This window comes from Oryzias latipes, chromosome 23, assembly GCF_002234675.1.
Source record: "Oryzias latipes chromosome 23, ASM223467v1".
Classification (NCBI taxonomy): domain Eukaryota; kingdom Metazoa; phylum Chordata; class Actinopteri; order Beloniformes; family Adrianichthyidae; genus Oryzias; species Oryzias latipes.
Window position 1 is genome coordinate 19,754,519 of NC_019881.2, and position 18,852 is coordinate 19,773,370.

The following is an 18,852-nucleotide window of genomic DNA, read 5'->3' on the forward strand; positions in this document are numbered from 1 at the left end:
CAACAGATACCGCAGATGGATCATGGAGGCGGTGGAGATAAGAAAGCAAGCCCATACGTCCATGAACCAGGATGAGGGGGCCTTCCTGCTCTCCCACACCTGGAGCAACATCCTCCAGCTAAAAACGGACATCAAGGGGCGGAGTCACTTGTCAAAGTTTGACAGGTGACTCTGCCTCAGACACAATCATCTGTTTTTAAAGACGTCACATCACCACCACCTGATGACGACCCTGACGAAGACGGAAGGTATTCCACCGAAACATGTCGGTACGTTTTATAAAACAAACCAGTGTCTGATAAAAAATAATTTAAATACGCAGTAAACTATTTTCTATCGCACTCTGTCCAATTCTCTTGTACAGTCAAGGGTCCTATCCTTAGTTAATGTATAGCTCTATGTACTATAATAACTGTCACAAACATTGGGCTTTATTTTCTAATAACATTTAGAAGAACAATGAATCTCTGAAGTCATCATATGAAGGTTCTCACTCAATGAAACACCCACTAGAGGTAAACAAAGTATGTGTCCTGCCTCTGAACACCACTGTTCAGAAGTACCCAGGAATCAAACCACCACCAACCAAATTCAGAGGCAACTGATCTACCATCAAACCAGGAGAGCCCAAAGTTGAAAGCAATAAAACGGCGGGGGACCTGGTCAGTTCGGACTAACCTTTTGTTGGTCCAGTTGGGGAACTCCGCCTCTCTTTGGTGCCCTCCTCCCAAGTGTGTGTTGGGAGGGGCCTCTCCTCTGCTATGTCCTCAGTTTTCCACGAGTCCGACTGGTAACCCGAGTGTCTTCTCTGTTTGGGGGTGGAGGCCATGGCTGCCATTGTAGTAGGCTCTCACTGGTAGTCTGGGTACCACCTTTTTCTCTCCATTCTGTAACAGAATTGAGTATAAACGTAAACGAACGTTAACAAACACTCACCTGAGCACAGGTACCTGCTTACCCTAACATCAACACAGACTTTTCTACATGTGTACATGTGTTATGTATACTTGTTTGTATGGTATATAAAATCATACAAACAAGTATACATAACACATGTGTACATGTGTTATGTATACTTGTTTGTATGATTTTATATACCATATGTTATGTGTATCTGTGTGTGTATCTTTATGAAAAGATGCTTATAAAGGTTTGTGTCCTAATTTTTTCTATATTTGGATGTTTGTTTGTGATTGAGCACAAAAATGTGCTTTTTGTTTTTTCTGTGGTTCCTCCCCATCTTATTTCCTGCTTCGCTTACAAAAGCCCACCCCCACTGTCCCCTTATATACAACCATTATAATAAACAAAAATGGTCAGGAAGTGGTGGCGTAGGACCCTAAATGCATTAGACCGGGGTTAGTGGCAGAAACGTAAACATTATAATTATTTAACTTGACCATACCAAAACCCAAGGGAGCAACAAAAGAGTACCAACACAGATAACTTGACAGTGAAGAACTGAAAACCACAGACTTAAATACACTGATGGTTATTAACACAAATCAAGACATCTGGGGATGATTTACAACCTCCACCTGGTGTGGTTGACAGGAATAACAGAAGATGACAAAGACCAAAGAAACGTTACAAAAATCCAATCCTCACGCAAAAGAAAGTTAAGCTCTAAAACACACAGGTTTTATATTTTACAAACAGGCACACATGAATTAATCCTTCGCACTGATGAGAAAAAAAGCAGCACATTGCAGGGGAAAAAGCATTTTTTTCATTTGTTAGATTCTACAAGTCGTCGTCCTTAAAAAGATGAGGTCTGTATTTATCATCACAGAGCAACTTCAACTGTGAGAGACAGAGACAGATTCATAAAAAGAATCCGGGAATATCATTCAAAGCGGTGATGGGAGCAGGGACGGGTGGGGTGTATTCGGCACCCTCCTGGGAGCAGGGACGGGTCGGGATGCATCCAGGACTACCACTGGAAAAGGCTGTGGTGTGTCCGGGACCACCGCCGGAATAGGAACACGTTGTGTTTTAATGGAGGGAAGTGGGAAGGGTGAAGGGTGGGTTGGGTTTTTACTGTAATATTGTATGTTTTCTGTTTTTAATGTTAAAGCACTTCGAGCTGCACAAAATGCATGAGAAGCGCTATTTTATAAATAAGATTTGATTTGATTTGATTTGATTTGATTTGGCAGTGAAGACGACCCCCCCTCATGGCAAGACTGCTCCCCTTCATGGCAAGACGACTCCCCTTGTTAGCAGGAGCGGAGAACTGGAGCATGTCAAAATCCCAATTTGACCTAGTCCTCTCTGCTTCCAGGCAGTAGGCCTCCAGTAACCGCATGTCCCGCTCTGCTGGGTCCAGGAAAAAGTATGGCTGGTCCATTCTGTCAGGTTGGAAGGGCTGGTGAGCGGGAAGGACCCAAAATGCATAGACGGTTCCAGGGCAAGGGGTTTATTCAACTAACAAAAAGCGCTGCAGAGCAGGAAAACAAAACTAAACTTACTGTGAAATGAACACATGGCAGAAGGGAAGAGACGATAATGAACAGCACAAGAGGAAGGCAGAGACAAGACTTAAATACAAACAGCACTGACAGGACACAGGTGAACATGATCAGGAGAGATTGGGACTAGGGAAGTAATACTCAAAACCATGACATAACAGGAAACCTTTTAAAGTAAAACAGGAAACAGAACTCAAACATGACATAAACTAGATGGAAAGCAAAAACCAATACAAAGAAACCCAAATCATGGCAGGTGTCTGAAATGGCACGCTAATGGTTGGTGTGTTCCACTGTTAGCAAAGTGAAGAGTGAGAACTCTGTAATGTCTGCATCACAGACCAATAAAGAATTACTATTACTGAATCCTAAATCCCTGAACTGTCGATGACAGTTCTTAAGTTGCAACCAAACACGTGAAACAGGTCGCAAAAGGAGATCCAGGACAAGGAACTGGTCTCAGACATCCACCGCATCTACACCACTTTCTCTCAATTCCCCAGTCAGCTTCTCTTTTGTCTGCTCCCCACCTCCCATTTGACAGATGCTCCGTCTTGTACCGTTTCCATACAGCCTGTGACCCCTTTCAAAGTAAAGGCCTCCTCCTGTGTTGGAAATTTGAGCGCTGTTATCTGCCCTGCTGTACTCCTGATGTTTTCTGTCTCTGTAGTCAGTTGGCATCATGCTGCATCCTTGAACTTCTGCCAACCGCCAACAAATGAAAAGTGTTAGATAACCACTCCATGAGAGACACAAGGTCTGTGCTTTTATGACATTTAAAGCTAAATAAAAAGCCCCTCTCTGCTGCATCTGTTTGATGGTGAAATATAAAGAGAGCATTTTGATCTCTTGTGCAGCACAACTTGCTTTTGATCTGCAGTACAGGACAATAACACAAAAGGGTGTGTGGGGGGGTCTTACATTAGTTTCCTTGGTAATGAAAGCTGCCTACTCTTTGTTTTCTAAGCCCGCGTTTAGAGTGAAATCTTTCGTTCTTAACAGATTCATGTAGCAAAGCTTGTAATCAAAAGCTTTGCTGTCTCCTGATTTATGGGTTACTTAACCCCTTGCTGCTGAAGCTCACATGAAACAAATATAAACAGTTTTAGAGTAACAGCTGCTTCAAGTTCATTTCAAGTCCTGGGAGTTTGATTTCCATTCAGTTAAGTAGTCAAGATCTGTTACATAAAGTCACACATTGAGAGGAACAGCAGATCACTCATCCCTGCAGGAACCAGGTCTGCTCTGCATTTCTATCGGGCGTTGGACGCTAAGGGTCAGGGTTCAGCTCAATGCTGAAGCAGAGTGATCTGTTTCTCATAAAAGAACAATCGCAGATAAAGAGAGAAATGGACAGACACTTGGGTAACACCACAACTCACTGCAGTCTAATGACGATTTTCTTTATGGCTTTGTCGTCCACCAGTAATAAAGAGAACATCTGGCAGGAGTTTTATCAGATTTTTTCCCCCAGAAAATATAGATACTTGATATACTGTAGATATACTAGATGATATTGTGGTCACAAAAGTAAAATTTCCACTATTATTTTTTTTAATAGGCGTCTTTAGAATCCGTTTCTAGAAGATGACTTTGGACAAATAAATGAGTGTTCTTCCACATTTTGGTTCCAACTGAAAATGGTATGCTTCAATCAATCAATCAATCAATCAATCAATCAATCAATCAATCAATCAATCAATCAATCAATCAATCAATCAATCAATCAATCAACCAACCAACCAACCAAAACTTTATTTATAAAGCACTTTTCATTTAAAAGCATAACACAAAGTGCTTTACATTAAAACAAAACAAAATAATATAAAAACAAGCATGAAAATTAAAATAAACGAGGGCAAAAAAATATAAAAATAGGGCCCCCCTCCCCGTACCTACACACAGCCCCCCACTCCCTTCACACATCCCACCCCCTAACTGATGGGGAAAGACAATGAGAAATGAGAAATAGGTTGAGGAAGAAAACAAGATGTTGGAAACACTAACATTTGGAACCTCCCTCTCTGTGAATAGCTTCATAGACAGCCAAATGCAGCATCACAGGCGGGGACCGCTCCACCACAGCTGAGCGGTGATGCAGGTTCCCATCTAGAGCTGCAGTGGCTGAACAGCAGCCGACCCAGAGGGAGAGGTCCAACTGAGGAAGCATCGGAAATAAAAATGAAAATAAAAATGAGAATGAAAAAGTAAATATAATGAAAAGCAATAAACAATAAAACATTGAAATAAGGTTAATTAAAATAGCGCGTTTGAATTGAGTTTAAGTTCATAAAACAAGATAAAATGGATAAATAAATAAATAACAAAACAAATGAATAACTAACTAAATTAATACATATAAATGAATAACTAAATGAATAAATAAAAGTAGTAAAAAATGAGCTAAAAGCCAGGTTAAAAAGATGGGTCTTTAGCCTTTTCTTAAAAGCATTAATTGTTACGGTTTCTGTTTCTTTGCCCTTGTGGTTTGTTTCCTTTTTGTTCTGGCATGTTTTGAGTTACTTCCTGTTTTATTTTGTATTGTTTCCTGGTTTGTTGTAGTTTTGAGTTTTACTTTGGTCCCCATCCTTCCTGAGTGTTTCCACCTGTGTCTCGTTTGTCTGCATGTATTTAAGTCTTGTCATTCCCTTCCTCCTGTGCTGGTCCATAGTTTGTAATTGTGCTGTTCCCTGGTTTTGAGCGTTCTCTCTTTCGAGTATTCTAGCCTGCTTAAGCAGTGGTTTTGGTTTTTGTAGTTTTTGTTATTAAACCCCCTATTCCCTGCATCCTCCTGCCTCCTCTCCTCTCTGCGCCTGGGTACTTCCCTTCTCTCCCGTAACATTAATGCTCTCTGCGGCTCTCAGGTCATCTGGGAGACTGTTCCACAAAGGGGGCCTTAGTGCCGAAAAGATGCTTCTCCGTAGGTTTTGGTTCTTACAGTCGGAATGGTTAACAGACCAGAGCCAGAGGATCTCAGGGTCCGTTAGGGTTCATACTTTACTAAAAGATCTGATCAATAAGAAGGCGCAAGACTGTTAAGACATTTAAAAACTGTTAAAAGTATCTTAAAATCAATCCTGAAGCATATGGGAGCCAATGCAGAGATTTTAAAATTGGGGTGATGTGAGCCCGCCTCCTGGTCTTGGTGAGAACTCGTGCAGCAGAATTTTGGAGAAGCTGAAGGTTCCTAATGTTGGTTTTTGAAGGCCAGCAAGTAGGGCATTACAGTAATCAATTTTACTCATGATGAAAGCATGCATTAGCATCTTACAGACCAATTAGGATCAAACACATTATTTACAACTAATGGCTAAAGAACGGTAAATGGTGTTTAGTTAAATAATGTTTTTCTACTTTCTTCCAAGGCCCAAAGCCCTTCACAGTCAGTCCCCCCCCCCACCCCCCATCCCCTCACATTCACACACCACTGACTGTATGGAGACCTGGACTGAGTGACCTCTCCTCCATCAAGCTCCACACAGGAAGTACATACTGGCTCCAAGAAGTCAAAATCCCACAGACTTTCAAGTGTTTGGGGTGTGGCCTTCCAACATGCTCACTCCCGATTGGCGAGAGTGGTTGCCATGGAAATGTTGACAAAGACAGGTTCAGACCAAACACTGTTTACTGACTTTGTCTGGCTCCAACATGGGACCGTCTGTATTGTGAAAAAATGGCGACTGAATTGACTTCATTTTGTTGGAGCTGGAAGTAAATCATTTTCTATGAGTGACGTCACACTCATAAACAATCTATGACACCCACTGCCTGACACCTGGGCCAACCTATAACCTCCAGGAGCAATGTGGGGTTTAGTGTCTTGCCCAAGGACACTTTGACACATGGGCAGGCAAGGCAGGATCCAAAAATGTGATCTTTGGATTAGATATTGACCACAGAATCACAGTTGTAATATTTCCTCAGAAGTTACTTCAGGAGAAGAACAGAGAAGGTAAGAAGGAGCTGCATTGTGTCTTTTTTTTTTAAGGACTAGAGAAACTCCATGGATGAGGAAGTCTGGATGGACAGAAGAATGTTGAAGTTGTTCAGGATGGATGAGAGCAGTGGTGAGATGTGCTGTACATGATGTTTGCAGATGACATTGTGATGTGTACTGAGAGCAGGTGGAGGAACATCTAGAGAGGTGGAGGTTTGAATGAAGTTCAGCAGCAGCAGCAGCAGCAGGACAGAGTATCTGTGTGTAAATGAGAGGAACTGAAGTGGAACAGTGAGGTAGCAAATGTGAAGAAAGTGGAAGACTTCGGCTCAACAGAGAGTGTGGGAAAGAGGTGAAGAGGTGTGTGCAAACAGGTTAGAACGGGTGGTGGAAGGTTTCAGGTGTGACGAGTGTCATGAAAAATGAAAGGAAAGGTGTAGAAAACTGTGGTAAGAGCAGCCATGTTGTTGGTTTACAGACTCTGAAAAAAAAGACAGGAGGCAGAGCTGGAAGTAGCAGAGATGAAGATGTTGAGGTTCTCTTTGGAGTGATGAAGATAGATGGGATCAGGAATAAATCCAGAGGAAAAGGATGATGGTAGATATGGTAGATATTTAGGAGATAAATTCAAGAAGGCAAATTGAGATGATTTGGATTTATGAGAGAAGGAACAAGTGATGATGTTGGTAAAAGGATGAAAGAGGCATAGAGGAAGAGGGAGGTTGGTGAAAGAGGACTGGATTTGATGGGGGTGGATGACTTGCTGTGGCGCTCCCTAACGGGAGTAGCTGACAAATGATTTGCTTCAACTTCAGACTTATTCTAAAGATCTTTATTTGCTTTTCTTGTATTTCTGTAAATGTTTTTGACTTTAGTTTTTTATCCAGTTGTCCTTTCTAAAATATTTTTACAGTTTGTCCTTTTTTTGCTGTTTTTTTTAATTCCCCATTCTCAGTTATTTGTATTTTGTTTTGTAATTCGTTCATAATTACAAAATAACTTTGAAAAACTGCATTTTTTTCTATTTTTGCACATTGACAGTGTTCTGGTGTCTAAATGAAGTGTTGGACTTTCCAGCTGTGATTGATTTTAAATGCGGTTTGATAGTTTGAACCCCCACAAGCCTGCTGAGAGTAAAACACAACCGCTCTGAATGTTAGCACCAACCGTCTTTTAAATTAGAGCAGGAGCGAAGCGTAAAAGGGTGAAGGGAGCTTTAGGAATCATTGAGGGGAATCAGCACCGTGGGAAATGTATTGATGTAAGGGGCTACAATGAGTGTTACAGGTAAAAACTGGGGGAAATTCTTTCCTCACTCTTCTTTAAAAATGTTGTTATGAAAACATCAAAAAGTATTAGATTTAGACTCGGTTTAGGCAGACAAAACCTTTGAACTTGATGGTTATACAAACATTTCAAAGATTGTGAGGTTAAAAAAAAAGAGCACCTGAAGACTAAAGTTTGGTATAAAAATAAAAATAAAGGTAAAGAAAAACTGTTCTTGTCGTGCCTGTAACCTTCAGCTTTAGTCACGGATGCACAAACATTTTTGAAATAACATTTTCAATGTTTAACTGCATAGATTTTCTGCAAGGTGACAGAGTGGTTAACTCCGGAGAGCATTCAGAAGATTATGAAAGCACTTTCTGTTTGGCCTTTCAGCATGTGGATAAAATCAGAAGGATGTGCTGCTGCTGCTGCTGCTGAAATGGATCTTTTGCTTGACAAGGCAAATGTCATTCAAAATATCAGAAAACAGGTCATTTTAAAATAGACTGCAGTCAGTCTCAGTCAGATTTGCGACCGTCTGCTGAAGAAACAGGTGAGTGAGTAGAAGGAGCTTTACTTTCAACCTTTTTCTTCATATTAAATGGATATAATGTATATTCATTGTTCTTTATTAGATTGAATTATCATTTTTTAGGACACATGATAGTGAAGGTTAATAAATCTCTTAGTTGGTTGATTTTCAGGACTGCAGTTTTTTGTTTTAGATTGAAGCAGTTTGGAGCAGAAACAATAAAAAATAAGGGAAAACATTGTACATGGACCATTTTGAGATTGGGGCTCTTAGGAGCTGTGAACCTCATGTGTGCAAATCCAGAATTAGACTGATAAGAAACAGAACATGAACCAGAATATGTGGAATCCCTGAAGACATTTCTTCCAAATTGAGTTCTTTGCAGTTTTAAATTGTATGTTTCATCTTAAAAGTCAATAATATTAACACAGGGGATTGTGGTGATTTGAAATACTCAGAAATGCAAAATTGAAATGATTTTTTTACTACATTTGTTCTCTTTATAAGAAAATTGCTACACGTACATTTCAAAAACTAAAATAAAAAGATGCGATTTTCCTCAGAGGGGTACTTTAAAGACACACTCTGATAAATACTGTGATTTTGTGTTTTTAACATGTTCTTGTGACATTTTTTTCTGACGATGGAGGACATATATTTAAGATGTGTAATGAAAATGTGTTGGGCGGACCACAAGCTCCCTGCTCCGCTCAATTATGATGCATCCGCTTGTAGACGACTAGATTTGTTATCATCATCGCAATTTGTGATGCACCAATAATGTGAAGTTGGGAGTGTGAGGAGATGTAAGGTAGCAGTGAACAAACAGCTCTCAGTAACAGGGAGGGGAAGGGGAGCGGGGTTGCAGTCCCACCTACAACTCAAAGGGTGAATTTCCAATGAACTCCTGCCGCTCTACAGAAACTATGTCCTAATACACGACACTGCTTTTTTCTTCTTTTTTTTTTGGCTTAAAACGACATAATCATTATTAAAAACCACTGGAATCAAAAAACGATTAATGGGAAATAAGCTTCCCTTGGAAACATTTAAAAAAAGAAAAGACCAGCAAACCTATGGATGTTTGCTCAGTTTTCATGGGAGAAAAAAGGAAAAAGAAGCAAAGCTGCTCGGTCTTCCTCTGCCAGGTTAATGATCTCAAGTTAACAGGATGTCTTTACCTGAATGTACTTTGTTGTTTTAAATTATGCTACAATTTTCTAAAAAGCTTCAGGATTTTCAGAGCTGACTGCAGCAGAGAACCAAACTTCAACAATCTCTGTTTCACATGTAGGCATTGCTCCAGAGAAATTTGAATTCTCACACTGTTTAATCTCCTCCAAAAATCCTCGAAACTTCAAGTAAACGTTAAAAATGGTCTCAAAGCAATTTGTTTGTTTAGCTGATCGGATGATTCAGATCTCTGTGGAAAATGTAACAAATGAACTACAGAATGCCTCTGCTGCTAAAGAGGCAACAGATTTCAAATCTAATCTGATCTAATGCCAACAGATTGATGCAAGGTTTTCTTAACAAAAGATAATTGTATTTGATTGTGTGGAAAGGACAAAATAATCAAAGCTGGAGCTGCAGAGGAGCGTTAAATGAAAGAAATTCATCTTGAAGGGCAAGCTGGCAGGAGGAGCCCAGACGTTCTCTTCTTTCATGAAACCCTGAAACCTCTTCTGACAGGCTCCCATTAGGTTCTGATTTCAAAATCATGCGGCGACAGTAATAAAGGTGCTTGGAGATCCCGGGAGATGCGAGAACAAGAAGCCTCCCTGTGCCTCCAACAAGTGGAAGCAGCAGCACCATCATCATCTCTGACAGTGGTGAGAACATGTGGTAATAACAGGTTAGGAGGCGATGCCTCAGCGCAACGGGCCGCTCCAGCTGCTCTGCTGATTTCCATGGCGAAGCAGAGGTGGAGCCGCCGCAATGAATCACCCGACAGAGAGCCCAGCAGAGGACGTGAGAGCGAATGTAGATGTGGCTCTCTGCAGACGGCTGCTCGTTCCTTTACATATATGGCTCATCCGGAGAGACGGTGATTCATGGCCGCAAACAAATCCCATGTCCAAATGAAACAGCTTGGGCCAAGATGTACAGGGAAACATTTGGCAGAATAAAAACAGGAATTTGAAATAGAGATGTCACATCTATTCTCCCAAATGCCATAAAACTGTGCAGTAAAACAACAAACCAACAAGTATTGTAACCTTGTTGGGAAAACAATATAATCAAAGAAAAGTAATAAAACTAAACGGAATCACCCTCTTTGTTGTTCACCTTTCAGCAAATCTCTTCAGGGGTCGCCACAGGTGGTTTGGCAGAGGGTTTTTACGGCAGACAAAACCCTGGATTTATCCAGGCTGGGGACAGGCACAGGGGGCTAGAGTTCGTCTATAGTGGGAAGGGTCTTGTCCAAGGACCAGCACTGGATAGAGCTCATCGCGCTCCATGGGGGTCAAACCCTGATTTCCCATGTGCAGTCCTGCACTTAACCAACTGAGATTGTTTTGGGTTTTCTTGTCTGAATATTATTTATTTTCTCTTCCTTTTAGACAGCTGATCGAATGTTGTTTTTCTTTGATTATTTATCATCTCTTTTTTATCAATGATTTTGTGAGACCTGATGTTATCAATAAAACAAGAGGTCTAAAACTGATTATTGGAGTTTGTTGAAGCCTGTGGAGGCCGTATGAGCCTCCATAGTTCCAGTTTTGTTTGCTGTCCAAATTATGCGCATTAGCAGAGATCCCATACCCAACGCTGGTGTCGAGTCAGAGCTGTTTCTCAATGAATAAATGGCTCCTACACAGCAGAGGTGAGTCATAGTTTTTCCTTCCCCATAGCTGCCTGATAGGTAACTGAGTGGCCTTGTATTTATAGTATACACAAGAACAGCCGCACTTGGTTGGCATGACTTAATGGGATTACGCACAGCAGTCCATTCACTGTGCATTTTTAACAGATCTATAATAAACAGAGATGCGTGTAATTCATGAAATTAACACCCTTTTACGATTCCTTAGACGGCGTCAAGCTCAAATGGTTCTATTTGCCTTGCAACTTTTAGATCTGATGAAACGGCACACAAAGGCCTAGATGACATTAAACAATTTACATTGATCTTTTACCTGTAACAACTTGTGCTTTGAACGCAGCTTTGGAGATCATTGAGTTGCAGGGTTTCATGTATAATTTTTAAATAAACAGAAATCCCTTAAACTCACAGCTTTGAAACAGCTTCATCAATTAATCATTAATGTAGATGCACATGTGAGGATTTGTCTCTTTTGTTCAGATTTCTTAATTTTGTTCCGTTTGTTTTTTAGCCTTTTTCTTTTGTTTTTAATGCAGATCAGGTTTCTTTCTTTACTATCGTCACTGAAAAAGCGCTGTTTGCTCCAAGGAAGTTTCCTCTCATTTAGTTTGTTGAATGTTATGGTTTCAAATCTGTTAAATAGGAAGTACCAAGACAATCCAAGTCTTAAGTTCAGTTTTAAAAGAAATGTTGTTTTGGTTGTTTTACTTACAATTGGAGTTTTGTGAATTTGAATATAAGCTGAGCTTTTACAGTTCTGGTTATGTTTCTGCTTTCTCATTTAATTAAACCACAGTATTTCTTATAACTGCAAGTAACTTCTGTTATGCCTTAGTCACAAGAATCTTGAACTGACTGTAAAGGTGGATATGGGCTGTATGTGGGTAAAAAGGTGGTCAAATCTGTACAAGGCATGCAGGTGGCCCACATCGAATATCAAGGTCATAGACAACTCGGTGAGCCTGTAATGCAAGAATGTTGTTGCACATTTTCTACAGGCATGCTGTGGACGACAGGTTGTAGTGAACACTTGCACAACTCACAAGGGTAAAGTAAGGGTAAAGTAGGTGAGAGGCAGGCACTGTGTACGTATTTTTTATTTTTTCAATCCCCGCCAATTGCTGAGCATTAAGCAAGGAGCCTATAAGTACAGTTGACATGATAAGTGCACTCCTTGTGGGCTCTTTGCCTGCAGCCTGACCATTGAATTAGAAAATTAGACAAAGTCGCTTGTGTCCACATCTTACAGGCTTTCTATGGGCACTTACTGCATGTATCACGTGCACAATTTGTGCAGGTGGCATTTGCATGCGGTCAGTACTGGGCTGGTACACGCACCTCACTAATGACTAAAGTGTGGAGTAAAGATAACGTACAACAGCATCACTTGTGCGTGTGGTAAGTGTGTACAGCTTACATTAGCCTTACAAATGCTTCATGATACACTTACCACACGAACAACAATCGTCCGTTCCATTTACATGACATTGCTTGAGGTTGCAGTATGAGCCTCAAGGGAACTGCAAGACAACCTTTAACATGCAGCTGCTCTTCTCCATAACCCTGTACAGGCCTGGACAACCCAAAAATCTATGTGACTAAGGCTTTAGTTAACTACTCTCAGTATTTGTTTGGTTTGAAAGCTCTGAAATTCAGTCATCGACTGAATATGAGAACTGGACTGAGTGAGCCCTCCCTTTTTGACGTTCCAAACAGGAACTACCTACTGGCTGCAAGAAGCTCAAATTCTATTTATTAACATTTCTTGAAAGATAAACAGCTATTATTCAGTCATTCTATTCTTGCTCTGCTAACATGTTCTTAATAATCCTCTTTTATTTTATGACATTTCTTCTATTGTGCAGGTTATTAAAGTTATAAACTGACCAAACAGAAGCCTCAATAAAGGTAGGTGGTGCCGACTGACCCCCACGTCCAACATGTGAAACATTTTAGTTAGAGATTTTGTGCAGCTCGCTTTCAAGTAGTAGAGGTGTTGACTTCCAACAAGCTCACTCTTGGTTGGAGAGTGGTTGCCATAGAAACATTGACTCAGACCGACTCGGACCAATCACTGCATACTAACGTTGCCTGGCTGCAACAAGGCAGCGTCCGTATTGTGGAAAAATGGCAACTGAATGGACTTAATGTCGTTGAGTGATGTAACGATCACTCGCTCCAGTTCTCGTTTACAGTCAATAGAGTTTTACCAAAAACAGTGAACTAAGGAAGAGAAATTCAGACAGGAAATATCAAATCAATGTTTTTTTTTTTAACAAAAACAAACAAAAAACACATTAAATCAAGATTTTTGATCCAAATCAAAACGCCTCAGTAAAACCCACCTGAGATGTGAGCCTTTACTTATGACTTCCTTCTTGAGTAGCAAAGCAAATAAGGTCACTTGAGCAGAGTGCATTGCGTTATGCTGCTGCAGACAGTAGAGCTGCCTTTAAGGGTTTACAATGAGGGCCTGATAAGATGCATGGCGACATCACATTTTTTACACGCCCACAGGGATTGAGGCTCGAAACCTTGCAGAATGCTCAGGAAGTGCAGAGATTAATGCCCTGTCGTATTGGCTAAATCTCCTTTATATCTCTGGCTGCTACCAACTCCCATCTCAATTTGGAAGGGGTTGCTGATAAGTCCGACTGACACCATCTCCGGGGCAAGCTATTTTATCCTGAGGCTGATGGCATCCTGAGACCAGGTGCACAAGTGTTCCTTCAGGATGGTTTCCCTTAGGGGCAACACCGAAGTCTAACTGCTGTAGATAAACCACCAAAATGATGTGGGGAAATTCAAATAAGCAGCAAAACTTATCATAATATATTAATTTTGTTTTTGAGCTTCCTGCTTTCATAAAGTTCTGGATTCCACTTCTGCTCAATAATTTTATAGGCTGATTTAGATTCTATCAGTTCAGTCAGACCCATTTTTCCCCAAAACAAAGGGATGATACAATGACTCTCTGATATTGATGGTCTGTTCATAAAAGTACAAGAGTGAAAGAGCAAACAAAAGAAATTTCACTTTAACAAAGCTAGAAAGACTTCCATTTCTAGAGGAATAAAAATAACTGTTGCCTACCCACTGCACTCAGTGGAAAGATCATTTTCTGATTAAGCACTTTGTAATCAGCACCAAACATGGAGATGGCAGTGAATTATGGAGAGCGTTTAGCATCCACAGGGGCAATGTTTATGACTGAGGGCCTGTTGTCCTCAGAGAATCTGAATCCAACCTTTAACATGATCAAATGTAAATGCAGAAATCCTCTAAAAACGTTTTTTTTCATGTCTTAGTTCCTCTTAATGGAAAATGCCTGCTTGATTCCTGTTGGATGATGTAACCATGGCGATATATGTTTGCGCCTTTATGTTCTGCAGAACAAGAAGCTCCTGAAAAAATGTACGTCTGTTTTAATCATTTTGAAAAAAAAATTCAATTACTTTTACTTTTTAAGAGATATGGCAATTCAAACATAAAACCCAAATGTTACTTTTCATTTTAAAAAGTTAAAACATACTCCTCCCGCCAAACACAAATATTTGGCACCTGACCATTTTCAGAAGCCCGCCTACTTATCGCAGATTGATGTCTGAGTCAACATTTCTAGGCCAACCAGTCTCGCCCATCAGGAGTGAGCTTGTTGAAAGGTCACACCCCTACCACTGAAAGTCGGCTACACATAATCTGTCAATAAAACGGCTCAAATGTTTGACATGATGCTTCTTCAGGCAACTGATTGGTCAGTTTATAACTTGAATAACTTGCACTACAGGAAAAATATCATGAAAAAATAGGACTATTAAGAACTAGGCCTGCACAGTAAATGGGAAATTTATCGTTATGACGATATCAAGCTGTGCAATATACCTACGCAAAAGTCGCCAAAGATTGCAATAACCTAACCTAACCAATAACCAGTAACCTTAAAGTGTGGGTGACATGGCCTATTTTAATAAGCCAAAATATAGTAAATAGTCTCTATTTCATGTTGCGATTGTTTTTAATATTTTTCGAAAAAGAATAAATAGCGAAAAACGCGATATAAACAACGAGGACGGCCGCCGGCTTCACGCATTCCGCCGACTTCGCGCCGCCATGTTTGTGACGTAACGAAAGGCAGACAACATGGCTAGCACCGATAGCGAAGCACAGAGTGATGCTACCGTCTCTATTAGCGATTTATCATCAGATGAACAGAAAGATGAAGAGGAAAGTTGCGGAGATTATCATGATGATGAGTCACTTTTGCAACCGTATCGATTCGAACCCTTTTGCGAAAGTGAGGAGGATATAGCAGAAGTAGCAGTAGGTCTAGTGATGCCGATGACGATAGCCAGCATGAAGATTCGGCTAGACTCCAGAACACGGCATGATTAGTTGCCAATTTTATGTAGCACCCGTGGAGCCCTCCTGTTAGTTTAGAGTAGGGGGGTGGGTGCTTGGGTTCGAACAATGTCCAGGTGGATACCAGAAAAGGTGCACCTGATAAATCAAAGCGTGTCTCCTAATAAGAAAATAAAGAGACTCCAGAGATCTTTCAATATTTAGCCAAATTTTGCAAAGGCTTTGTTTAATAAATTATAATAATTTGGTAAATAAAATATAAATTGATACCCCAACAAAAAATATAAACCACTCAAATTAAGTAAAAAATGTATAAAATTAAATTACTCTACTTATCCTAAAATATACTCAAAATGTCCCCTTTTGGCCTAATCTAAACAAAGGTAAACACTGGTTTTCAACCCAATTTACAAAATAAATGTCACAAAATAAAAGTTTCCCAGATATTACTACTCTTTAGTTAACAAAGTCACTGTATACTAGAGCCCTGCGCGGGACTATTTTCTTCATCCCGCTCCCGCCCGCACCCGCCAAATTTCTGACCAATCCCGCCCGCTCCCGCAACTTATGCGTTACACTCCCGCCCGCACCCGCAATATGTATGTCCACTCCCGCCCGCACCCGCAAAACTCATAGAATTTAGTCCCGCACAGTAATAGAGATGCATTGATTTTGTATCGTCTCCCGCCCCGCAGAAAAAAACACGTATTTTTATTGATATTATTAAAGAGATTCATGTCCCTCCTCCAGTCTCATCTTTTCATGCATTCCTCTTTTGTGTAATGTGCAACATAATCATTAAATATATTTTCACAAATCCTGTTCGGTAAAAAAAAGTGTGCGCGTGTCCGCGCGCAGACAGACGGCCTGAAGCGCGCTGAACCAGCTGGGATAGATGCAGGTCAAAGTCATTTGCAGGAAGAAAAACATTGTAATGGTTCAACAGAGCTGAAAATCTATGAATTAATTTTTTCCTGACGGAAAAATACTTTTTTTTTTTTTTAGCTTCAGCCTTTTCCCGTTTTTGCTGTTTTGCGCCTCAGTGGGGCATTGGCACGCAGATCTGAACACGATGAACCTCGTTTGAGGTTCTTTTCTGCTTCATCAACTGACATCATGTCCCTGTCAGGAAACCTCTGCTTCTTCCTTATCCCGCGCAGTGTTGCCAGATAGATTGACAGCTCTTTCATCCTTCTGTCGCGCTACAGCGTTCCGACTAACGTGTTAACCTGCTATGACCGTATTTTGCGCTCTCTGTGTAGAACACACTGGGAGCGCGGGGAAAATAACTCTAAGCTGCAGAGGATGTGAACAGGTGAACAGGTAGAGAGGAAAAGCAGGTAAAGAGGCGGGGGAGGGGCTTTGGCTTCAAACTCTGTCAGAGAGATGGAAACACGGCGTCAGATTGAGACGCAGCTTTCACTGCGGGAGTTGAAGCAGAGACTTTCTCTGGGATGATTCTATGAACTCAAACATGGAAACATGATTATCAAGCAGAACTCTTTAAAATAATAAACCTGATCTCTCCACATTCTTCGTGTCTACCATGCATTGATGCACACATCGCTCCATGCAGCGATCAGACCAGAACTTTAGCTGATAGCTCCGCCCATACGCGACCGCGGTATCAGGCTTTAAAGAACACAATTTCTAAGAGGCGGGGCGGGGCGCTGCACACCCCCAACAACAGGTTAGATGACAGTGGCCATTGGGCGTCTCTACCTGGTGCCTTCACGGAGCTTCAGTACATAAGACTCCAACAGCCGCACAGCCTAACGTAGTCCACTATTATATATTCATGAGATATTCATGGCAAAACTGATCCCGCAGAGTTTTTTTTTTGCCGCCCGCTCCCGCCCGCAGTACAATTCAAACCGCCCAATCCCGCGAGATTTGCGTTGGGTCCCGCGGGACCCGGCGGGACCCAATCCCAATGCAGCCCTCTACTGTATACCATTAACAACTGTGGAACATTAACAGTTTTACCTGTTTGAACCAGTTTGAAACCTTTTCTTGTGCGCGCGCGCGCGCTCACACACACACACACAGTTCAGTTTACTCACGGTACCGGCACCTCAAAAGCAAAAGAAAGAAAAAACGTTGCAGGCCTGTTGCTTCTCTTGCAAAACATTGAGTGCGTTGAAATACTACTCCAGTTGGATCCAAGGACAACAGAAAACACGACTACTTCGCCTCAATGTGATCCATCGTGATGCACACTAGCTTAGCAGCCTCCGCTCCCGACTCCAGCGCCGTCCTCTCCGACCCAGAAAACGGCTCGCTCGCTTCCAGCTCACCCGCCTTTCCTCGACTCAGAAGCTAAGATCCTCCTCCCAACTCTCCGTTCAAAATTCTTCGTTTGTCTCCCGGTTTTTGTCCCTTCGAAAACGCAGACTTCTCTCCTGCAGATCTGGAGGGAAAAATCCTTCGCCGTCCACCTTCTTGAACTTTCCCCTTTTCAGCAGCGTTTCTTGTTTTGGGAATTTATACAAGATACACTTTCACTAGATGTATTGCTACATCCAGCTGCCACACAACGACTTGGCATGTTGATGATTAACAGATTTAAACACGAGAGAAATGAAGACTACCTGTTTTGTTTACATGCTGTTCGAAGCGGAACTGCGAAAGTCAATGCCTTTCGTGACGTCACAGGTCATATCGAGGTCACTTCCAGCCTGCGCTCTTAGCGGCAAATTCAAATCTCTGATTCCTTCGAAAGATGTCTATTATTCATATGCTTCGTATTTTTTTCGACGCTAACTATTGGTATCAATAGAATCAGCGTTTAAAGGGCTTTTTTATTTGACAAAGTTGTTCAAAGCATGGCATCCACACTTTAAGTGTGCCAAAACAATCTTATGCAGCTTGAAGTATTTAACAAATCAGATTAATCCATTTATGCATTTGACCAATTTGACTAATCGGATGGACCCCTTCACGTTATTGACCAATCGGATGGAGCCCTTTTGTGTAATTGAGAGTAAAATTTAAGGTATGTTGACTCTTATTAAACTGTTGCAGTGAAATGGAAATTATGTTTTTGGTTGTTTTGCTATTTGTTAATGTGTCGCAAGTTATATCGTCATCACAATATTGATCACTAATATCGTAAGTTTTCCTCACAATTCCTCATAATTTGACACCCTTAGTTTCTCTATAAAAGTCTATGGGATTTTGGTTTCTTTGAGCCAGCGGGTACTTCCTGTTTTGGAACTCCAGGGGGGAGGGGTCACTCAGTCCAGTTCTCATATTCAGTCAATGCATAGAACAGATCAGCAAGAAACACAGACTCACAGGTAGACCTACATGCTCACAGCCTTCAATAACAGATGTGGCTAAAGCGTAAAATAATAAACCCAAAATATAGTTGTAACTTTATATTTGTTCTGAATACCAACACTACAACAATGCCAATGAGTGGGTTTTAGCAAATAAAAAAAAAGGAAGAATCCAC

General features: G+C 41.0%; 1 protein-coding gene across 1 annotated transcript in view; it reads right to left on the reverse strand.

The window, feature by feature from the left end:
• The window catches only part of LOC101162257 (liprin-beta-1), a 147,291-nt gene that overhangs the window by 117,793 nt on the left and 10,646 nt on the right, over positions 1-18,852 (reverse strand). The window contains exon 2 of the mRNA XM_020714232.2: positions 679-887. The gene's annotated coding sequence lies outside the window, so the exon portion shown is untranslated. The remainder of the gene's footprint in view (positions 1-678; positions 888-18,852) is intronic.